Below are 26,048 nucleotides of genomic sequence, written 5' to 3' on the forward strand. Positions count from 1 at the left end.
GTATTGATATTCATTCCACAATATCTTCATCTTGTAAATCTAGTTTAGTGTCATCCTGAATTTGGTTGGCTCCTTCACCCAGTTCTTCAAGATATCCCTGGAGTTGGCATTGCTGCTAGGTATGCTGAAGGGTGTCTCCATGGTGATCATTGGCTTTAGAAAGTGGTGCATCTACTGATAGTCATGTGCCCTGAAGGTCGAAATCTCTGTCCCGCTGACACGGCTCAATACCATCGTCTTAGGGTCAGTGTGTGAGAAGATCCAATGTATCATGTCCACGCATGGGAATTCGGGATACCTGCATGCAATCTGGTACAAGTCACACTTGTGAATGTTCACATAGACTTGGCGGCAAGGAAAATTTTAAGGATGGAAAATTTTCTTGATGTTTAAAAACATTGGCGAATCTCACTAATCCCTAATATGCAAACTATAAAATGTTTATTGATATATTTGTAAAATTATTCAAATTTATAATGATTTTATATACAGTCTCTATATAATGTTGGTGATTTTTAAGGTAAAATAATTTTATATTATAAAATTTGGGTGAATCATCTTTTATAAAGATTGCAAGTTGGCAAATCTTTTTTGTGGAAAAATCATGGAAAATTAGCCCACTCGGTGAGTATTAGCCCCTAAAATTTTCCATGCTTAGCGGTCTTCAAGAACTTTGCCAAATGTGCCTGAGAATGCATCATTGACCTCTTGCCATTTCAACTTGATGTCTTTGTCTATGATCAGGTTGGTGTCTTCATATATCGGCAAACTCATAGACACTCGCTTGACTACTTCTCTAGTTGTGCTTCTATTGGTGTGCTTTGACCTTGCTCTCTTGGAGGCCATTGGTCTTGAACTGCTGAGAGACGAACGAACACCTGATATATCTAGAGACGTGGTGACATGCATGGAAAGAAATATGTCAGTTAAAACCAAAGCAAACTTGAGGATTGACATGCAAGATACCCGGGGAAATGTTGGCAAGGATTGCACAATTTTCACTGGGTGGCCAAGAGAATGACTACCAGAACTACGCAAAAGGAATTCCAGAATGTCAGGAGGTTGTTTGACTACTGGAATTGTGCAATACACAATCCATACTAGCCTGTTGGGCGCTGAGATTGTGCAATACTCAATTTCAACTGGCAAGTGATGCAAGCACAGGGACTACATTGCACAATTTTCTAGGCTAGCATTCACTGCCTCTCGGAATCACGCAAAGCAAGACTGGAGGGCACTGACTGGACAAATTTGCACATTTTCTAGGAGGAAGGAAGAGCCTTCCTTCCCAGAATTGTGCAATGTTGTCCAGGCAAGGCAGAGTCTGGGCCAAGGTTGCCTAGACCCGTCGACGAGAAACTAAAACCATATGAATATGTGAATGCATGGAGATAATGAATGTACGTAGGAGTGAATGATCATGCATGAAAACAACAAATGCAAGATTCAAAAATGGAACAACATGCATGTGTGTGAAATGAGTTGTCGAATTGGCGAACATTCGTGAAAAACAGTGTCATGCATGCGACAACAGTGAGATGCAAACGAAAACTGAAATGGTGCTTCTACATGCTAACATGCATGCAAATGATAGCAAGTGTTCACAGAAATCAAGTAGACAACAATCACACAAGCCAAAACACAAAAAGCGACAGAAATGCTACAAAAGACAAGTAAAGCGAACTTACCCGGAAATAGTTGAGTTGGATGTGTTGAAGACTCCTGAATGTGTTGTGGGATGTTAGAGCTCTAGGATCGATTTGAAGAATGGGCTCTGAAGCATCAAATAAATAAGTTTGAGGCTTATGACGTGCATGCCACAAATGGAGGAAAAAGCGACACTTGGACGAAAGTTTCTAAAACAATCTTTGCATGTAACCTACAACTGTTAAAAATAGATCCCTAAAATCTAGGGATGCTTTTTGCATGTTGTTTTTTTCTATTTCAGGAAAAATCAACCCATGCATGCAAGTCAAGCTTTTTTGTCTGAGGTGGAACCGGTCAACCTGAAGGCACATGCAACAACCTGCTTGACTAAGGGAGAATTTTGCACAATTTATGGAAGGAGTTGGGCTAGCTGTCCAGAGGGATTGTGAAATTTTTTGGAGGAGCAGCTAACTGCTACCCAAAATTGCACAATTTCTGGGCTGAGCCTCACTAGTAGGCCAGATTGCCCAATTTTCTGAGGGAAGTTTGTTTGACTGCATTGCGCAATTTTTGGGCCCAACAAATTTGTGTAATTTATGGAGGGAAGGTTGGTTCCCCTCTAGAATTGCGCAATTTTCTGAGGGAGCTGCTCAGCCAGTAGCTAGCCTAAGTCCAGAGTGGCAGCCTATGAGGGGAGTGAAGAAAACTATCATGCACAGGCTAGCAAGCTGTTGAAAAACCAATGAAGCTTATGTACTTGACGGTGCAAGACATGTTGTGAAGAATGGTTGGTAGGGAGGCTTCAAAACGAAGCTAAGGTAAAATTTTGGAGGGTGGTTGTAGCCGCTACAACACATCCAAGAATTTTTCATTTGTGTAATGTAAAGGACGCTTCCCCCTTGAAGAGGTTGATTTTGAAGTCATTGATCTATATTTTCTATCTTTTTGTGAGTTGGTTTCATAACATTTGGTATCAGAGCCTTTGGATTCTAGGGTTTTGCTGCTCCAAATAGGTCATCGTGGGATGTTCGCTATAACATTTTGGCTATGTAGTTTCAGAAGCTAAAAAAACCCATTTGAGCCAAAATTGTTCTGAACCTCAAGCCTGAATTTAGATCTTGTATTGCAATATTTTCGGAGATATGATTTGAGGAAGTTAGGGTTTTTTCAAGCTCTAGAATTCCATCTCAAACAGGTCATCGTGAAATTTTCGATATAATATTTTTTCTACGAAGGTTCAAACACTAAAATGAAAACCCATTTGAACTGACCTCTAAATGAAGCTCGGGATAAAATTTCAGATCTTTTTTCACTATATGTACAGCGATATGGTAAAAGACATTTAGGGTTTTTGCAGGCTCCCGAATTACATCCCAAATAGGTGACCTTGGGAAAACTGTCATAATGTTCTCTTTGAGCATCAGATTTAAATTTCATAAAAAGTTATAGAAAGAGGATGGAATTTAGTTTCTTTTTATCAGTTCCAGTTCCTAAGGTCGAAATAGTGACACATGGCTCTTTGTACAAGATGGCTCTACTGAAGATGTCTATAATCAGGTCATCGTGGGAGATTTAGCATAAATCTTCCTTGGAGAATCCAATCTTGATCCAACTTGTGGGATTGGAAAGAGGACTCAGAGGGCTACCACGGGATGTAATTTCAGACTTTGGAGATACTAAATTACATAGATATAATAGATGCAATATCGAGATCCTACAAAGTAAAAAAAGGGTCTGTAATTTTTTTAAAATTTTACATAAGTTTGGATTGAAAGATTAGTTTGAAGGAATTCAAAAGTCATAGTGAAGAATAATTATCATTAATTGATGCCCCGAAGAAATAAAATGGAAACACCTAGTAAGCAGCCTGAAATCTCTATCATTTATCATGAAAAAGAGGAAGAAATGCAACATGATATATCAAAATTATGAGGGCAAGTGCAACAAAATTCACTCTCACAAAAAGTAACAGAAGCTAAGATGGATGGTTTAAAGAAAGGCGTTGAAGCTAAGATGGATGGCATGGAAGCTAATATGGATAGTTTAAAGAAAGACATGGAAGCTAAGATGGATGGTTTAAATAAAGGTGTGGAAGCTAAGATGGATGATATAGAAGAAAAACTTAAAGGCAACATGGAAGATTTGAAGACAAATTTGACAAAGTTGCTACAAGAAATGCTTACTAATGGCAAAATGGTAGTAAAGGAAACTCATGATGATAAAAAAATAAATGTTAATCATGATTTCATAGACTCTAACGTTGGATTGAAGACCCACCATGTTCCAAAGATTGATATGAGGAAGTTTTTTGGCAAGGATCCCGTAACATGGACACTATAGATGGAGCAATATTTCGATCTCCATAATGTGAAAAACACACAAAAGGTACGAATTGCAACTTTATATTTGGAACCAAATCAGTTTGTATGGTATCAATGGATTGTCTCTTGTAAACAAATTGTCACTTGGGAAATTGTTACGAAAGAAATGTTAGCACATTATGAGGATACAAAAAGCAACACTTTTTTTAGCCAATTGATAAATATCAAACAAAAGGGTTTAGTAATGAAGCACATTGAGGACTTCCAAAAATTGAATATAAGGGTAAAATATATTCTAAAGGAGCATAGGATTGATGTGTTCATAGGGACTTTAAAGGATAACATCCAACATGAGGTTCGCCTTTTGGAACCTGATTCATTGGAGAAGGCATTCAGGTTGGGAAGAAAAATGGAAAGAAAAATTATGGCAACAAGGAAGCCTACCACTCACAACTGTAAATATGGAAGTGTGTTGCCCCTATCCTTCCACAACCTACAAGGTTTACACCACAAAAATTGGAAGCAAAAACAACAAAATGGCTTTGTTACAGTTGTGATAACAAATACATTAAAGGTCATAAGTGTGCTGAGAAGAAATTATTTTACATAGATTATGAAGAGTAGGAAGAAAAGGAACAAGAAATGTCAAAAGAAGAGGATATGCACCAGGATAAAACCCTAGAGAAAGAAGAACTAAATCCAACCATATATTGTAATGAATTGACTGGAATTACAACTCCTCAAATTATCAAGATAGAAGGACATATCAAGAAGAAAAAGGTAATAGTGTTGATTGATTCGGGAGTACCCAAAATTTTATTCATTGTAAGATAACCAAGGAATTGAATTTCTTCCTATATCCAACACAAGAGTGTCAAGTGATGGTTTCAAGTGGAGGAACCATAAATTTGTCTTGAAAGTGGAATAATATCAGGCTATCCATGGGAGAGTATGTATTGAATAGCCCAATACTTTCCATTCCAATGGGTGGTGTTGATGTTGTACTAGGCGTCTAATGGCTACAATCCTTGGGTACAATAGCTTTTAATTTTCAAGAACCTTTCATGAAATTTTTTTCTTAAGGGAAGGATGTCGAATTAAGGGGTATCATAGGGAAACTTGGGAAGATAATAAGCTCTAACAGAATAAAAAAGCTTCTAAATAAAGAAAAATGAGGCCTAATTGCACAATTATGTTCAATAGAGCTTCCCACATCGAAATCTTCTATTTCTTTGAATCTCCAAAAAGTATTGGATAATAATTCCAAGGTATTTGAGACTCCCAAAGGCCTACCACCTATTCATGATCATGATCATGCTATTCATTTGATTCCAGGAAGTGTTCCTCCAAACATTAGGCCTTACAAATATCCCTATGTACAAAAGAGTGAAATTGAACATATGGTTAGAGAAATGCTAGAGGTTGGTATAATTCAACCTAGTTAAAGTTTTATCTTTTCTCTAGTAGTATTGGTGCACAAGAGGGATGGATCATGGCACATGTGTCCGGATTATAGGGAGATCAACAAGCTCACTATTAAAGATAAATTTCTCATTCCTATCATTGATGAATTATTGGATGAATTGCATGGATAAATTTACTTCACCAAGTTGGATCTTCGTACATGATATCATCAAATCAGAATGAAGATTGAAGACATTTTGAAAATAGCATTTAGAACTCATGAGGGTCATTATGAATTTTTGGTCATGCCTTTTGGCCTTACCAATGCACCTTCTATATTTCAAGGTTTGATGAATTCCATTTTCAAACCCTTCCCTAGAAAATTTGTGTTAGTATTTTTTGATGATATATTAATCTACAGCAAGCCTTGGAAGGATCATGTTCAACATGTTGACAGGGTGCTCAAACTATTGGAGGAGAAACAATTATATGCAAAAATATTTAAATGTTTCTTTGGAGTAAAAGAGGTGAAATATTTTGGTACTAAGTTAGCTCATAGCTCATCTTATCATCCTCAATCAAATGGGAAAATGGAGATAGTGAACAAATGTTTGGAAGGATATCTTCATTGCTTTGTATCTGATAAACAAACACAATGGATCAAGTGGTTACCTCTGGCTAAATTGTGGTATGGCACTTCCTTCCATACTGCAGCAAAAATGACCCCATTTATGGCACTTTATGGATATCATCCACCATCCATCACATCATATTTAAAATAAAATTATAAGGTTCAAGAAGTGGAAGATCACATCGAGCATCAACAAAGAGTTCTCAAACTATTAAAGGATAACCTCACTTTGGCACAGAATAGAATGAAACAATAGGCAGATCAACATCACAGCGAAAGAAGTTTTGATGTAGGTGATTGGGTATTTCTACAACTACAACCATACAAAAAAATGTCCCTCAAGCAAGCTAAGAAGGATAATAAATTATCACCAAAGTATTATGGTATGTACAAGGTGTTACAAAATATTGGTACTATGGAATACAAATTGGAGCTTCCTGCATCTTCCCGAGTGCACCTAGTTTTCCATGTTTCATGCTTAAAGAAGGTTATAGGCGAGAATCTCCCAGTTCAAACAATATTTCCAGAACCTGAAGAGGAAGGAAAAATCATATTGGAACCAGAAGCAGTCACAAAAACAAGAAATCGACAGCTACAAAATCGATCAATTTTAGAGTAACTCATCAAGTGGAAGAACTTGCCTGCTGAAGATTCCGCATGGGAGGATGAGAATTTTATACAGAAGCATTCAGAACTACTCAAGTGTTGAGGACAACACTTTTTGAAGGAGAGGGGCATGTTAGGTCCCTATACTACTAGTGTAACCCTTTATTCTTATCAGTGCAACCCCCTTATTGTATTATTGTGCCCATATAGTCCCCATGTTGTTATTATTATTCCCCGTAGAAGCCCACTATTGTTATTGTTGTGCCCCTACGATATTATCGTTATGTAGGCTCTGATTGTATTGGGACCCCTTAGACTCCTATATATAGAAATGATATCTTGTCATTTGTATCATCTAAGAATTTTTCATTTGTGTAACGTAAAGGAGGTTGCTGCCTCAAAGAGGCTGTTTTGAAGTTGTTGATCTGTATTTTCTATCTTTTTGTGAGCTGGTTTCATAATATATGAAGGTCAAGATGAAGAATTTCCAATAAATCGAGTCACAATTTCCACTTAGTCCTAATCCTATGGACTGTGAGAGAAGCAGTGATGAAGGCTAGGGTGAATAATTTCCAATAAATCGAGAGTCAAATTTTCCACTCAATCCTAATCATAAGGATTATGAGAGCAACAATGATGAAGTTCAGGATGAAGAATTTCCAATAAATCGAGAGTCACATTTTCTACTCTATCTTAATCCTAAGGACTATGAGATCAGTGGTGATGAAGGGCAAGATGATGAATTTCCAGTAAATAGAGAGTCACATTTTCGACCTAGTCCTAATCCTAAGGAATATGAGAGCAGTAGTGACAAAGGGCAAGATGAAGAATTTCCAGTAAATAGAGAGTCACATTTTCCAGTTATTCCTAATCCTAATGACTATGAGAGCAGCAGTGACAAAAGGCAAGACGAATAATTTCCAGTAAGTAAAGAATCACATTTTTTTCGTAGTCTTAATCCTATGGACTATGAGAGAAGCACTGACAATGCACACGATGAACAATATCCAATAAATAAAGAGTCAAATTTTCCATTTAGTCCTAATTCTAAGGACTATGAGGGTAGCACTGACGAAGGGAAATATGAACAATATCCTCAAAGTTAGTATTTCAAAAGCACAGATGATCATAGTGAGGATAATATTCCTCTTAATGATGATTAAAATGCTTATACAGATGATGATTCAATGATGGAGATGTTACTAGCAAATATTGTATCGAGGAGTAGGAGCATACCTTTTCGTATCAATCCAAGAGGTTCTAGTTATACAAGGGGTAGAGAAAAATATCTCATGAAAAGAATTTCTATCAGTGCTCTCATTTCAAGTCAATGTTGTCAATAGGATTGCTTGAAACATATGGATTTCAAGTTTGCATTGGAGAAAAGGAAGAGATATTTGTCAATGAATAAAAGCATGCAAAATCCATACTTAGTGGGGTGCATGCAATCTACATTGTCAGGTTAAGATTATCATATTGGGTCTTTACTTATCTGTAGAAAGGCTTTCAAAATGTTGCATTCAATGGGTAATTTTCGTCTGTCAAGAATCCAAGAAAATTTGGAAAAGGATCCCACATTTTATTCAGAAGTACGTCATAAACGATAGTTTGGGGCATTATCAAATACTGCAATGTCAAAGACCTATTTTTAAAGCATGGAGAATGTATGCCAAATAGGGAGACAATATATATTCCAGATAATTTCTCAAGATGAGAAATCAACAACTTATACAAAGAATATGCAGAAGGTGTTGAAGGAAATGGTTGATTTATTACATATCAATATTTTGTGAAGATATGGAAGAAATAATTCAACAATGTTCATATTGCTAAGAAGACGAATATGGGGGCTTTTAGTACATGTGCTTCTCTTAAATAAAAAAGGGATAAATGTGAAGGGGCGGAAAGAAGTAGGCATTCATAACATTAATTTTTAAAATTGTATAGTCATCAACTATGAAAACGTATTTATTAATGACTTTCGTTTATGTTGTGCAGATTCCATTTTCAAAGCACTTCAAGAACATTGCGAACAACAAACAAGTGAAAGGAAAATATTGTACAAACATCGAAAGAGGTGTTATGATAATATGAATAAATATTTGGGTTTGATAATTGATGGTATGGACTAGAATAAAACACTTCTACCACATTTTGTTCGCACACCCAAAACATTATTGGAGGAAAATTTTATTCAGTATCACTTGGTCGGTTGTATGGTATACTTCATAGCTCCAAATATTCATAATAATGAAAATATGACAATAACCATAATTCATGATGTGCTTTCTCATTGGTCTCGTAATATTCCTAAAGTTTTGTATCTACAATTAGACAACACATCTCATGAAAACAAAAATCAGATAGTTTTTGGATATCTAAACATGCTTGTTGAATTGAGAAATTTTCAAAAGGTAAAGGTTGGCTTCCTTCTTGTTGGGCACACTCATGACCATATTGATCAGATGTTCAGTCATTTTTCAGTCACATTGAGGAGGAATGACGTTGGGAGATTGCCATCATTAATTGAATGTATTAAGAAATCATTCATGCCAGAGCCTATTTTTGATGTGTTAGAAGAAACTGTTGACATGCGGAGGTTTATTCTGGGATCACATGGTGAGGAGAAATGCATTGAGAAACTTAATGAAATTAGCTTCTAACATCAATTTCGTATCAAAAAAATTGATGGGAAAATAATAATATGGGGCAAGAAGTATTCAACTACTGCATAATGGGCGTCATCATTAGGTTTGGAATTTTTTAAGTTCATTCCAGATCATCTAATATTTGCATCAAATATATTGTTATTACAATCAATTGCTAAAGTTCCAGAAGAGGAAAGAGAAATGTATATTGGTTGCAGAAGATCTCGTGCACAATGTGAAGCCATGGAAGACCTTTACAGGGGTTCAATATAGGATATTAATGAGGGTTGCATTATCGCAGTGCTAGCATATGGAGATGCCAATGGCTATTGATTCTAGGTTGCTAAGGTTATAAAGGTCATTACAGAAAATGAAGATGTTGTGGGTGTTGAAGTACATTGGTATGCCACAAATACACACCCATTCAATGGTGTGTACAAGCCAAAGATAGTAGTTGATAAAAAAATTGGTGGAAAGAGAAAAAGAAAGGGTACAAATATAAATTGTCGCCGCAAAGACCTCTTAAAATTGGAGGATGTTGATATACTTGTTTATGACTTCAATTTAACAAACAAAGGAACTCTTCGCTTCAAGACAATAGAGATTCTGAAGAGGTTGTTACCAGAAGAAATAGTGTTGACATGGGAGTCTGTTGAACCCAGTCTTAGATCTAGAAGAATTTTGAAACCTGAAATGGTGGGCATGCATGTGGACTCAGATGGGGCACTAGTTGATGAACGAGACAAATATGAAACATCTTCATCTACATCTAGTCATTCATATGAAGATGTGAATTTTGATTATGTGAAAGAATATATGAGTGATTTTGAATAATTGTCTAAGGCATTTTATATAACTGATGTTTGCATCATATCTTGAAATAAAAATTTTGATTTTCATATGATGTTGAATGAAGTTATGATTCTTTTTATGTTTGTTGGATTATATGTTTTAATTATGATGAGTTTTATTGTTTAGAATATCCACAATGCAACAATAAATTAGAGATATAATTTATGTTTCATTCAATGTACAAGTATTGATATTTTGATTAATTTAGTCATGTATTTTTTTCATAATGTCATGGTTTAAGTGTCTTGAAAACTTAGATTTTTTTAATTCTATGGTTGAAAATTTTCCATTTTTTTTATCTTTAATGTTATGGTGGAAAATAATTAGAATTTTAGCGATATTTTGTGTCATGTTAATATATTTTTAACGACATGGATGAAAACTGATGGAATTTTAATGTGTTTCGGATCCCATTATTTTATCTTTATCGTCATTACTAAAAAATGTTGAAATTATACCTCGGAAAGAAAAACGTTATTCTACCAAAAACATTAGTGTGTTCTTTTCATTTATTTTGCACAAAAAAAATTGGTTTTACTGCCATTTTTTTACTATGTTAAAAATTAACCCTAAAAAAAATAAAACATTGTTCCAAAATACACACTTTTCATTTTTTGGACTGTTTTTCATGTTTTTTGGGGTTTTTTGGCTAGAGTTCCCGTTTTGAGTTTATAGTTCCTGTTTCAAAGTTTACGTTGTTCAATGTTGACAGATTTTCAAACCAAGCTATGGTTTGCTTGTAATGGTAAAGAAAAATACTAGGGTTTTCCCAGTAAAAGGGATTCTTGCCCCAAATCCAATTCATTTTCACATTGATTTGTTGGAGAATTTGGAGAGGAGGAGAAGGCCCTAAATCTTGGCAAGCTTGTAGCAGACAAACCGACCGTCAAAATCCAGATCTATGACTTTTAGATTGGTGGCCTAACCCTACTCATCATTTTTTCGTGGATTAAGTTCTCATAGTAGGGCTTCAACTATCTAGCTAGAACCCTTTCTCTTCTCCACGATCACAACAGATCTGTTGGGCCATTTTCTATGTTCTGGGGGCGCATGACATAGGTTGAAAAGTGTAGCCATCACAATTTTTGGAAGAAAAAAATGCCCAAGACCTAATGGAAAAGAATTTCGCAAGATCTCTTGGGACTTGAAGCTAAGGTATAAAAATGTATGTTATGACTCTGAACTGACAAAATATGATGGTTTCTGGCAGCTATGGTAGAGTTAAAGTTGTTTTGGAGAGAACAAGACTTTGATGATATTTGCACTAAGATTCAAGGGAATGAGGTTGTCAAAGGGGCTTTGGCATGATATGGGTTGCTCAAGTTCTTGGAGAACCCTTTGATGAGGGAGGGTGAGACACTTTTATCCTGTATTGTAATCTATTGGGTCCCAGATCAAGAGCCTTTTTGATACATGGGAATAAAATCGAGAACACTATCTAGGACATATACTTTTTGATAGGGCTTCCACCCTTGGAGGTGGTAGGAGAGAGACATTCAATGTTGCCTTGTGGGAGGCATATTCGAGAGATCATGGATCATCACTGTGTACCTGGTGCTCGAGTGAAGGACACAATCATTTAGATACATGACTTGGAGAGACTTGAAACACGAGCTATGGTCGTAGTAGTGGTGCAGACCTTAGGTACCCATGCCTTCCACCGTATTACTAGAGGACAGATGATGCTAGTGGAGAGTGTACTGGGAGGGACCTACAATGGGTGGGCCTAGATGTTGGTGACATATTTTAAACGTCAGTTGTGTCTATGCAGGTAGCTGACCAATGATAATTGTTCATTTGGGACAATTTTGAGCTCATTCTTCTTTGAGAAGATCCCCACCATCCAACCACATGTGAATATCATGAAGGGGGGCCACAGGAGCTCAGGATGTGTCATTGGGGGTAGCTACCTCAACGAGATAGATGGGGGGAGTTGAATGTGTGTTCTGACCTGAGTTTTTTGCTCATTGGGATTAGATGCCACTCTACATAGATGACTATCCATATAGTGGTATGAAATTCCAGGGAAATCCTAATCTACCACTTTGAATAGGATGAGTGTGGGGACGAGATGGTAAGTGATAGTTGCTATATTTTGGTTTCATGTATATTTTAGAAAATATATGTATGTGGTACTGATTTTCAAACTCGTGTCATGTAGATATAACACTGGTGAAACTAGTAGGATATGAGGGACGAGTTGCAGAACCTAGGGATACAGATCATAGGGGATCAACATCACAGTATAGGCCAGAGAGTGATGCATTATTGGAGGATCTCCGTCAGAGGTTGGACCTGTTACTGACCAGGGTGAAAGAGCATGGATGGAACAAGATGAAATATCAATACATAGATGTGTGTACGAGTCTTCCATTTAACTGATGGGCTATCTTGAGGTGAGTAACAATGGCTAGTCAAGTAGTCAGAGACTTATGAGCTGGGGGAGAAACTCCACTAGCTCGAGACCCTCCAGAGGATAGTGATTAGTCATAAGGGTGTGTGTGCCCCCATTTTTGTATGTAGCATGTTATGGGCATTTCAAATGTATTTAGAGTAGTGGACTCCAAACACTATATGATGGATATTTTGATACATAATATGGTTATGCATCTTTTTGTGATGATGTGGTTCTCCATTTGTTTGTTTTATGGATGTCTTCTTGCATGTGATAAATTTCAATCTAGAATTTTGTTTTCAATGATATCTACATAGTTATTTTTTACTCTAGGAACACGATTGAATGAAATGGATTCAAATTCATGTGTCAAAATCTTAACTCGTAGATATTTTCTAAATAGAACAGGATTATGCACATGATAAACGCCATTCAATTACATGATGATAGCAAGGAATCAAGACAAACATGAAGGTGAAGGAAGAGATGATCAAGGGAATCATCTAACAAACCTTTCACTGCATCATATTCAGCCTGATTATTGGTGGAAAATCCAATGTAGATGCCAAAGGGGTAAAAATGGCCCAAGTTGTCGACGTTAGATTCCTGGAGAAGCGACTCACACCATCAACATAACCGATATATGGTGTGGATGATGGATCCATATGAAAGGTTCAAGAAGACAAGAAATGAGATGATGGGGGATGCAAGTTACCTAAATGCAGGAAATAAAGAGAACATGCATTTCAATAGGAAATGTTGTGGGTAGAATTTATTTAGGTAGAGTGCATTGTGAGGATTGGGAACAATTTCTCATTCTAGACCCTCTTTTCCAAGCACTTAATAATGATATAAGGATCAATCCATAATGGTTAAAACTTTCCATGCCCTAGAACATTGTGAGCTTTGTCATAGAGAAGAACAAGGTTGCTTTCATGAAAGGTACGAGAGTGGACTTTTTTATCATATTGGGATTTGGTGTGCTTTTTGGTTGCTTCAATGGTTTGTAAGGAAACACGACAGTCTTCATTGGCGCACTCAAGCATGATGAGTATTTTTTCCAAAGTTTGGGTGTTCGAGGTTGGGTGTTCAGGAGGAGTTCAACAACAAGGTGGAGGGAGGGGATTTCACACTCGATCAGTAAGACGACCTCCTATCCATAGACAAGGTGGAAAGGAGTGAACCTAGTGGCGGTTTTTATGGAAGTTATATAGGACTACAATGCAGGGATGAGCATAAGGTGCTAGTTGGTCTTGTGTTTATTCACCTTCCACTGAAGCATAGTTTTAAGGATTTTATTGACAGCTTCAACTTGTTCATTTCCTTGAGGGTAATAAGATGATGAATATTGGTGTTCAAAACCCAACAGTGAGGATAGCTCATGCTAGATATCATCTTCAAAGTGTCAACCATGGTTATAAACCAATTGTTTTGGAACACCGAATCTAGAAATAGCAAGGTTAAAGAAGAACACGTCTACAGTAGTTGCAGTATTATTGAACATGGGCATGCTTTTATCCCATTTGGTGGGATAGTGATTGGCCATCATAATATACTTATCATTATTAGTAGATGGAGGTTGACACTCCATAAAGTCAATGGCTGTTGGAAATATATTAACTACTGAGAGTGGGGGGGGTGAATCAGTAGTGTGAGAACTTATAAAATTTTCTTCAATTATTTAATCTTTAACATGGATAAACTGAAACACATAATTAGATATTAGTACATCACAAATAAACTTGCAACCATAAAATCAATCAACACATAAACACAAGTGTTTCTGGTGGAAAACCCATCCCTGGCAAAAAACCACCATGTTGTTGTTACGCTACTCAATTATTTTATTAATTTGTTAAGAAAATTATACATGGATCAACACACTCCCATGAGCCTTGAAGACTTGACTTATTTCATAGCATTTTGGTCCTTTCATGAATGAGCCTGTTTCTCTCTCGAATCTATGGACTACCATCCGCTGAAGGCCACAACGATCAACGATCATCGCCCAACTACCATTGGACTATCCAACTCCTATTGGATGGAGAAAACTCTTCCCTCTACTGAATCCACCAAGTCACTATCTACTCAAAGCCTCCATGCCTTCACTACATCCATGTGAGTGTCCTTTCATTTATTTTCAAACTAGACTCTGACAACTTTCTCAACTTGAGCATTGCAGAAACATAACATCAAAGCTCATCAAATGATAAATATGCAACACAATTTTCAATCAACCAATCCAAACAAAAGCACCACACATGCTCCAATACAATCTTCTCAAGTCACTACATCAATCTATCATCAACACCTCACGCACTGCATAATGTTATGGCTAAAACATACTTCAGCTCACTGTTGCTACAACTACAAACTGATTTAGTAAATTTTCATAATATGTCTCACACATTTTGCAATATTTTCTCCAAGATCTCATTCACTTAACACACACACTAGACAATCAAAAATCTCACAATGAGCTGTCTCCAATATAAAGATGAACTCAATTGCTCAACTCAATAATTACTCAGAACTAATGAGTTCAACAATCATATTCACATGCTTGATTTGATCCAAATTCATCTCATTGACCCAATAAATCACTAACTCCATTAGCCTTTTTTATCTTTTCAACTTTGATCAACTTCTAGAGGTCCCGCAAACTTTTCCCACCATAAACCAAAAGGTTATGATTAAGGAAGTCGTCACAAGCTAAAAATTAGCTCAATAACACGAGGAATGTGGAGATAAACTTGAAAAATTACCAAGATGCTCCCATAACACACTGTACATGCGTATAAGGCCTTGGACTATCCCTTGAGCTAGCCATACATGTGTTTAGATACTTCTGACACTCCCATAGGCTTCTGTGTGTGTGTCCGGGCAGAGAACATTCTTTTTCTCTCAATCTGGACCGAATTTTGAAAAATTGCCCACAAGGAAGCTAAATTGGTATGTTCTGCTCAAAACCCATGTCGTATAATTTTGAGATTCATCTTCATTTTCCCAAAAAATCCAATCCAAAACTGCCACTTCTATCCAAACACCATACTCAACAACTGGGCCTAAAAATGAAGTAAAACATTTGTTCTTCAATCCAAAACCTTTGCCACCTGATCCATCATCTTCCTCTGCTCATGTACACTCCTCCAAGCCTCTATAATAATTCTTCAACTGATGAAGAGGAAAGGAAAAAGTCTATGACATGCTAGACCTATTCTGCCAACTTTAGGACCAATACCAACACCTCCAACTCCTCAAGCAACAACCTCAATATCTCTGATACCTATAGCAACATCTTTATCCTCTGTAGTAGCATCCTCAAGTCCTGCAACATCAACAACATGCCATACAACTTCCTCCAACACTGGTGGAAGCACCTCCAACACAAGCAGCCTCAAACCATCACATGAAGCAACAAACCAATGTCTCCAAGACAAGTAGAGACATATGCAGCACCAAGAGATCAACACTCCAACCACCTATAGCAGTAACATCTCACACCATGAGAATCTCACCATCCTCCTGTAGCAGCAACATCTCCAACCAACACATCATGTCTAGAAACCATCTCCTTAGTAGCCACAACATCACCTCTACTAGGTCTAGTCATAGGATGTTGACATCAATGCCAACTAACAAGACCATCACCAATCATGCATCCATCACTCATGCATATGACTAGCAACACCAAGAGCTCATTAACATCAATTCCAACACCATAATGCCAACAATGTCCCATTTATAGAAAGGACTGGCTATGATCATGGGATGGAGGGGAGCAGGCGGAGCTCAAGCCTTTAGGGCCTATAATTGACAATTTGGATAGTGTTTGACTAACTCAATGAAATCACTAAAGAGAGAAGGAAAAAACTATCTGACACGCATGATTTTCTGGGTAGTGGGAATTCTAGAGAGATGACCACCACAAGCGCCAACGTGATAGGAATTAAGCACTTTCTCAACTTAAGCATGCATGACACAATGAATAAGGACAATGTCAACACCATGAAGATAAATATCATCACCAATGAGGAGGTAGCGAGGGGGTTGATTTCGAATGCATCTTCGATCATTATGAGTTATATGGGGGGGGGGGGGAATTTTTGGGTTTGGAGATAGTGAGGATGTCACCATACCAAATATCATCAAAGGTTATAGCAAACAAGTGTTCATCCGAAAGGTCATCATTTACCAGCAGATCGGGCACGCCAATAAGAAAGGCAGAGATGAATTCAGCAGGGGATAAACATTTCTTACTCTCAATGGGAATGTTAAATTGCAAATCAGATTCCAAGAGGATAATGATTCAATGATGACCTACCGACTCAACAGGAAATCCATGGGGTTGGAATTAGCCACTCCCTTCATGGTACACGTAAGGATATAATGACAAAGATTCTGGATAGAGAACATAATGGATAGGGCCAACTTTTATTCATGGGAATAGGACACTGCATGACCACTAAGGTTCTTACTAACATAATAGATGACATGCTTATTCCCAGTTTCATCTTCCTGTATTAAGACCCCGATGACAGAATAGGTGGAATCTGAGACATTGAAGATGAATTCCCTCTCAAATTTAGGTGGGATGATCAAGGGGGTAGAAGTGAGGGAAATTTTGAGGGAGTCAAAATATTGTTGAGCTTGATCACACCAAACAAATGGAATGTTATATCAAAGGAGTCTTAGAAACCTATGAGTAGTGGTGGCATGGTCAGGAACAAACCGATGAAGAAAGTTGGCTTTACCTTGGAGGCTTTGTAGCTGGTGAAGGGTGTGAGGAGGAGGAAGTTCAAGAAAATCTTGAAATTTGAGAGGGTAAAGAGTGATACCATATTTGGACACAATGAAACCCAAAATCCATCCAGAAAGAACACAAAATACACACTTAAGGGGATTGAGGTGAATGTTATACTTGCGACATTGAAAGAAAATGGTGTGCAAATCATCAAGATGTTGCAACTAGAGTTTGGAACAAGTAGTGAGATTGTCTATATACGTAAGGATAATGTGAGCTAAGTCATGAAAAAAATAGGAGATAACATGCTAAAAATTGTCCCAACATTATTTAAACCGAAAGGCATGACCCTATAAGAAAAATTTCCCCATGGACTAGTGGAAGTAGTTTTAAGTTGATCAACATAACAGATACATATTTGATTGTACCGCAAGAATCCATCCATAAAGGATAGGACCTCATGTACCACACACTCGTCAATGTTTTGGTCTATGAAAGGTGTGGGGAAGTTTCCTTTGGGACAAGATTTGTTCAGGTTAAGAAATTATGTGCAGACATGAATGGTTCCTTACTTCTTCAAAACGGGAAAAGGGTTGGACACCCATGTGGTGTACTCAATGGGATAAATGAAACTAGCCTACTTGAGCTTATCGATTTTGGCTTTAATAGCATCGTGTGTTGTGCTTGGAAGGATTAATAGGAATTTTCTTATGGAAGAAGAGAATGGAATCAGGCCATGTGTCAATGTGATGTTCAGTAATGGCAGGATTAAGTCTTAGCATCTCATAATAAGACAAGGAAAAAACATCACATAATTCTTTAAATAACTTAGTGTAATCTTCAATGTCTTCTGGGGTACATTGGTACCCCAAGGTAATATTTTATTCAACCATGGTTTATTCAAAATTTTAATCTTGATGGTAGGGTAAATGCTGGCCATATTTCCTTCTTCGAAATCATCTGGCACAGGAATGGTATTTTTTAACCAATGGACCTCACCATGGATGAAGTCTTTGGATTCCACAACATGTTTATCATGGGTTTTCTATGGAAGGAAATATGCACGATTGTGCATATCATCCCAAGGATAGTCAGCGGTGGTCATGATTTCCATGATGTATTCATTAGAGTGAAATATGTGAAGAAAGGAAGAAGAGGAACCACCTAAGACATATTCATGAGAGACAAGGTTCATATGCACATCATCAAAAATGTTGGACATGTTGGTCAATAATTGTCATTGATGAAATATAAGTTGGATGGAAATTGATGGATGTTGCATAATGACAAGGTTGATGACATGGTTGATGACATGGTTGATAACATGGTTGGAGGACCATATGATATGATGGCATAGCAGAAGCCATAAATCCCTATTGATCTCATTCTGTCCCAAACACCTTATATATAAAAATTCAAGAACAATCACAAAAAGGAATAAATTTTGACACCTTGGAGGCATATTATCACAATGGGTCCTATACCATCTTAAAGAGGATTTTTTCCTCTTTCTAATGAGTCCTCACTTAGCTCCTAACTCCAAATAACCTGAGAGAAATTTATTTTTGAAAATTATATATTTTATTTTTTAATCTGGCCAATCTATACCCTATCCCTCATGTCGCCCTCCCTCCATGGTCATGTCCCTTCATCTTTTACAATGAAATGTGTATAAATAAAAATCACATACCTTCAACTCAAATCAAATCTTTGGTCATGAAATATAGTGAGAAGAAGCATAGTTGACAACTCATGAACATGAAGAGAGGAAGAATAAAACTAGAAAAGAAAAGGACTACGAAAATATGTTTTTGGGTTATCAGATGATTAACAACTCGAGGCAGCTGATTGATCTTGATCCATAGTAAAGAACTCAAACTTTTATTCTAGTGCTCGGATTATCCTTGGACCTGTGTTCTCTTGCTCGAATTACTCTCGGACCTGTTGACACAGTGCCCTCCTCAGTACTGTTGACTCGGACTTGAAGATTAATTTCGAACCTGTTGAAACAGTGCCTCTCCTCAGAATTGTTGACTCAGACTTGAAGATTAACCTCGGACCTGGTGCATTGCAGTGACTTGGATCATCTTCGGACTATGTCTCCAAATCCTGATTGGGCAACTCTTTCTACATGGACTGGTGATTACATATTACTAACAGAACTCAAATTTTTGGGTGAGACAAAGAACAGTGATTTGGATTATTATTACAGTAAATTTATACCTCGGCACTAGGACTGTGGCTTGGGCATGTAACATTTAGACTTCATAATAATTAGCAGTAAGGTTGTCTTTCAGTATTCAGATTAAGTAAAGGACCAGATTGTAGTGTCTTATGAACAGTGACACAGTGGTTTTGAAGAACCCTCCTTTGGACAGTGGGATTGATAAAGTGAAGCCCAGTAAAGACAACACAGTGAAGCAAAGTGATCTTGGAATTGAAGTCAACATTGTAAAGCGAAGTGATCGAACAATGAAGTCAACATAAGCAATTTTGGAATTGTTTGTACAGTGAAGAATTATGTCAAGGACATCCAAGTAAGTACTACTCACTTTCTCTATTAAAAGATAAAAGGATTGATGTCCTAGGGGTTGGTGCCCCTAAACACAAGGTCGGAGCCTTGAGAAGAATAGGGTCGAAGCCTTAGAGATCGAAGCCTCTTTAAAATTCCAAGTTGGTGCTTGGAAACAGGTTGGTGCCTAGGACATTGAAGGGTTGGTGCCCTCAAATTATTGTTGTACTCAATTATTTGAAAAGAGGATTGGATTACTCCCTTGTTCTTAATAAAACTATTATTATTAATTTTCATTGATTATAATTGTGAAGAATCTAACTAGTAAAAATAACAATTGAAAATAAATATTGATTCACCCCCCTCTCAGTGTTTCCAACAGTTTGTATCATAGCCAACTTCTTCATTATCAACATAATAGCTGGAACAAGGATTCTTAGGGCACAATGAAGAATTAGTGTTGGGCGTGGAATCGCCCCCAAGGCATGTTTTGGGGCTTAAAGCCCAAGTTTTGACCAAGTCCATTGTAAATACTCTGCGATTTGTGGGTGTGGAGCACGAAGTCATAATAGAGTCACAGGGTTGTCCGCCCTTGTTTTTGTAATGTAATGTCGGCTTGAAAGATCTATCCATGGTCCACAGACCATGGGATTGTATAAATAGAGCGAGTCTCTAAGGGTAAAAAGAACATCGAAGAAATCAGAGCAAGATGAGTCTAAGGAATTGATTGAGACGAAGTGTAAGTTGTGTTGTTGGGTCGTAGAGTAGGAGAAGGCTCTACAACTGTGTGTGTAGAGGCCTAGTAGTCTGCAGCTAAGTGCAGGGGGTAGGTCGAGTCTGTAACCATTGGAAGCATTAATAAAGAGAAGTTTTATCATATTTCTATGTATATTTTCCTGGTTTACATAATATTGGGTATGAATTGCAAGTTTACTATTTATTTGTTGCACGAACTCATATGAATGTGCTGTATAAATAAATATAACATAAGGCATCCATTTACGTGAAGATAACTAACTGGTGTAAGAAGATAAGTAAGATCTCATGTGTGACTTAGGGGAATAGTGCAGAGTGCTGCTCCAGTAGTGCAAAAGCCCCACAACCCGTGGTTAGGGCTACGCGAAGGCGACTATGTCAGGGCGTCAAGGCCAAGGAAGTGTGTGAAGCAACCTACGCGTAGGGACTAACAATTGGACCGAATCAAACCCTCAGACATTTCAAGGGCGTGGAAACCTGGTTCCAGCACCCCCCCATACTACTTCGGGTGAGACCTCATTCCGCGCTCCGCAGACTATTGCTGAAAGCGCCAGTAGTACAGGAATTTGTTTAGCTAATTAACTCTGAACCAAGGTTAGGCCCCAACAAGCCAACAAATGGTTTTTTTGTCGGGACCGGGATCTGCATAAAGATGTCTGATGTCATATCATTGGAATCCAACTAAGAAAGGAATTGAAGATTGTTTGGATAGGAAGATTCATGAGTTCGCAGTGCAGGAGATTAGGAATACATGACTATCAAAAGAAGAGTGGTTAGACTACTGCTTATACACAAAGATCCACGAAATTTTCTTCGCATCTTTCCCTACTAAGCTATACAAGTGGATCGCGAAGCTAGAAGATAGCCAAGGAATCTACAAGCTCGACAAACCTATTGTGTGGACTCCAGAATTGGTGCGTATTTTGGAAGCATCGAAGGATAAGATCACGCGCGTTGTTGATCACTGGCTCGATCGAATTATAGGAGGATTCATTACTGAATTCCCGGTAGATACTTCAGTTAGCTATAATGAGGTAGAGTGATGCTTCCTCAAAGGATTGCAAGGTAAGTACGTTAGTCTTTGAACACATGGATTAAAATGCTATATTGTGAAAAACGGGTTATGTGAATAAATTGATGTTTGGGGTTACGTGAAGTGGGATAATTTATAGAAATGAAGGTAGTGCGGAACTAGAAACTAGCCCCTTGATTTCACCTCTGCAAGGGGACAATGAAGAGCTCGCGAAGGTCTCACCAAGAAGTGTGATCAATTTGATAAGGAAGAGGATTCTGCACATACCACCCCCACCCACACCATCACCAGTTTCACCATCTTCACCCCCATCTTCATCCATACCACCTCCGCCACCACCATGAGTCAATATGGCAAGCACGATAAAGTTGCTAGTGTTCAAGAGAGTAGTAAATGAAGATCCGAATCAGTTTTGGTTTGTGATAAAAGTTGTATGGGAAGCACAGGGAGTCATGGATGATGATATAAAGAAAGCGACATTGGTCAGCATTCTACAGGATCGTGTGCTAACCTGGTACATTAAGCATTCTAATGACAATCCAAATGCGGGGATCACAGACATACAAACCACACTGAATAGGGAAATTAGCAGGCCAAAGTTAGAGGCGCAGTCAACCATTGGGTTCAAGGAAATCACAATGCTACCAAGCGAGACCCCTTGGGATTTGGATCAAAGACTGAAGTGCACAATTCGCGAAGCTAACATGACGTTGACGGATGGACAACACCGCGAATGTTTTGTAGCATCATTAACACCGCATATAAGGAGCATGTTGTCACAACAAAAGATAACAATTTAGGCCGAGGCCTTGGAGATCGCGATTAGACTGAACGAGACCCTGATACAGGATTTTAACCTAGGTGTTCAACAAATCCACACGAAGTTGAAAAACTTGTGCCTTGAGATGTAGAGTCTGAAACGAGACAGGACAGCTCGCCCAAAGGTGTGCGATGAAGTATGGTGTGTTAAATGTAAAGGTCAGGAACACGACAAGGACCACTGGCTGGTGTTCGCGAATTACCTCACGGGAGGAGGACCAATTCCATTGAGACCAAAGGCACAAGAAGGACCTCACGCAGTGCCTGGGTTGTGGTGCATGATTTTTCAAATAGGAGGAAAGCATGCTACAAATAACTGCCACTTATTGCAGAAGTACACACAGAATTCACAGTAGTTGTTTTGTAATTTATATAGTTCAGTGGGACATGATGAGCGCACATGTAGAAGTTATGAGCTGATGATGGATAGGACTCCTACCTACAAAGTTCAGGCCGAAACTCGACCCCTTGACCAAAATGCAGGGATGGCGTGAACCAGATTACAGGTGCACGAATGAGACCGAGGTGGAGGAGGGCCTGGAAGAGGTTGCGGACAGCTGATATGTTATAATTGCAGACGGTCGGGACATTATGCCCGCGATTGAACGAATCCAACACATCCATCATCCCTGTATTGTACATTGTTTGATCATGAGACGAGGGATTGTCCCACACTGATAGCGCGGTTGCATGATAAAGGAGCGCTGCAACCTTCCACGACTCAGAACCTACAAATGATGAGGTCTGAGCCACACGAGGAAGACCCTAATGTGAATATTGTCCTCTGAAGTGGAATTACAACAAGGGATGATAAAGGCAAGCAGCCTAAAGATAGTACTTAGGTTCACAAGGCTCTGGTGAAAGAACCAAAGTTGGATTTGGAGCACACTAAGGAAACCTTCATGGAAGCTAGGAAGAGCTTCCTTGATGCCTCCACTTCAGGAAGCAAAGATAGACTGGAGCTAGAAATGTACCCATCGATGCTCACAACATTCCTGGAAACATGCATGAAGTTGGTGCGTGACAACAAGGCTGTAAAGCGGCTCCAGGAACTCATAAATAGATGCGTTGGGACCGTGCCAGGAGAACCACGTGTAGTATGGAAGATCAGAAAGCATGCAACGAGGATGGGAAGGGAGTTGAGATTGACCTCACATATTAGAGAATATGATATGGACCAAGTGATTCTGGACCTAGCATCAGATGCAAACGTTCTGCCGAAGTAGACATGGGAGCGCATGGGGAGGCCTACGCTGTAATGGTCTCCTATCCAACTGTGAATGGAGAATTAGCAAAAGATCTTACCGATGGGAAGATTGTAGGGAATCACCGTAGATATCGAAGGCGCAAGTGCGCTAGAAGATTTTGAAGTGATAGAGATTGTTGATGACAACAATCCCTACCCCGTGCTGTTAGGAATCAATTGGGCCACTGACATGAATGGGGTGATAAATCTGAAGAAGCACAATATGATTTTTGAGAAAAAGTCTTTGTGCATGGTTGTACCTTTGGACCCTATAGAAGGATCACGTTACATGGAGCCAGTTCACGAATATGAAAGTGATGATGATTTAGATTGCATCTACAAGATAACCGCGTGAGAGCAAGACTGGGTAAATCCAACTGTGGATGGACGAATCTCATGGGAGCGCGAAAGCTCCTATACATCGGATTCTAATGAGGAGATAGAATGATGGCAGAATTGGTTACACGAGGTAACCACATTGAACTGCAACATGATGACAAGATCACTGCACTGCATATCAACGAAGGTAAGGGATCTGCCTACATATGATGGGTTAAGCAAGGTAGATGACTTCCTGAACAAATTTGAAAGGGAGGTGCTGGAATAACAACGTTTCAAAGCTTTGAAATGGGTACTACACACTACGCCTACGAGGTGGTGGGGTACGCACCAAGGAAGCTTTGAGGAGTACCACGAATGCAGGAGAATGATGCACATACAGTTTAGGCAACCTCAGATGCGAATAACAGACAAGATTTCCAGGTGGAATGATCCGTGTGTGCACCTATCCAAATGGATACAGGCATATTTTAAAAAACCTGTGTGGATTCACACAAACTTCGCGTTAGGAGACACTGTCAGTAAGCATGTGCAGTCAAGGAAATTGCGTGAACGACCCCCCCCGGGTTGGAACAACGAAGTATGGAAAGAATGAGTGTGCATAAGGTTGTCCACGCAGAAGCTTTAAACAAAGTACATGAAGCATTGAACAAGGTATATGGTGCTTAGCGGACTGAATGGGACCTATGCATACTAGCAGTTCTATGGGCTTATAGGACAACGTGCAAGAAACTGATGGGACAGACACCTTTCCGGTTGGGCTATGGTGTGGAAGTTGTCATGCCAATGGAGTATATTGTGCCTAGTCTATGCATTGCAGCGCTCACAGGTATGATAGACCGCAAATCCCTAGAAGAGAGGCTTGCGCAGTTGGAAGAACTGGAAGAGGAAGGGTTTCTAGCTAGCTTCCCTCAGCAAGTACAAAAGTAGCGCGAAAAGGTTTGCATGGTCGACACATTAAGTTTCGCACCTTGAAAGTAAATGATTTAGTGTTACTCTATGATAGTAAGTTTGATAAATTCCTAGGGAAGTTCCAAATGCATTGGCTGGGACCATACATTTTTAATGAGGTCACAGACAGAGGCGCGGTGCAACTAGTAAAGCTCAATGGAGAACCTTTCCTAGGCAAAGTAAATGGCAGTCGATTGAAGCCATACATAGGTGACCCGGCTATCTGACTAGCTGGTAGAAGCATAGTCTTCATGCTCCAAGTAGCCGGAAGAATGTGTGGCACTATAAACAGAGGCATGGGACATAGGAATAGATGCACGGAAGCAGTTCCGACGCTGCAGTCTCAAAACAATGGGTACAGAAGATTTAGCAAGCAGTCGCTTAGTGCGTTGCCGACCTTGTAGCTATTCGAGAATAGTTGGAAGGACTCCGTGCAAATATCTCTGCACCGATGAAGTGACTCAAGGGAATGTCACAATGTTTGTGTTGGGGGCCTGTTGGGTGTGGAATCCCCCCCAAGACATGTTTTGGGGCTTAAAGCCCAAGTTTTGACGAAGTCCATTGTAAAGACTTCGTGATTTGTGGGTGTAGAGCGCAAAGTCATAATAGAGTCGCAGGGTTGTCCGCCCTTGTTTTTGTAATGTAATGTCGGCTTGAAAGATTTGCCCATGGTCTACGGACCATAAGAGTGTATAAATAGAGCGAGGCTCTAAGGGTAAAAAGAAGATTGAAGAAATTGAAGCAAGATGAGTCTAAGGAATTGATTGAGTCGAAGTGTAAGTTGTGTTGTTGGGTCGTAGAGTAGGAGAAGGCTCTGCAGCAGTGTGCGCAGAGGCCTAGTAGTCCACAACTGAGTGTGCAGACCCATGCAGCTGAGTGTGCAAGGCAGGTCGAGTCTATAACCGTTGGAAGCATTAATAAAGAGAAGTTTTATCATATTTCTGTGTATCTTTTCCTGGTTTATGTATTATTGGGTATGAATTGCAAGTTTACTATTTATTTGTTGTGTGAACTCATATGAATGTGCTTTATAAATAAATATAACATAAGGCATCCATTTACGTGAAGATAAATAACTGGTGTAAGAAGATAAGTAAGATCTCGGGTGTGACTTAGGGGAATAGTGCAGAGCGCTGCTCCAGTA

The sequence above is a fragment of the Pinus tabuliformis genome, chromosome J (genome assembly GCF_031772625.1).
Source record: "Pinus tabuliformis cultivar Carrire ecotype Pingquan chromosome J, CPIR1, whole genome shotgun sequence".
Taxonomy (NCBI): domain Eukaryota; kingdom Viridiplantae; phylum Streptophyta; class Pinopsida; order Pinales; family Pinaceae; genus Pinus; species Pinus tabuliformis.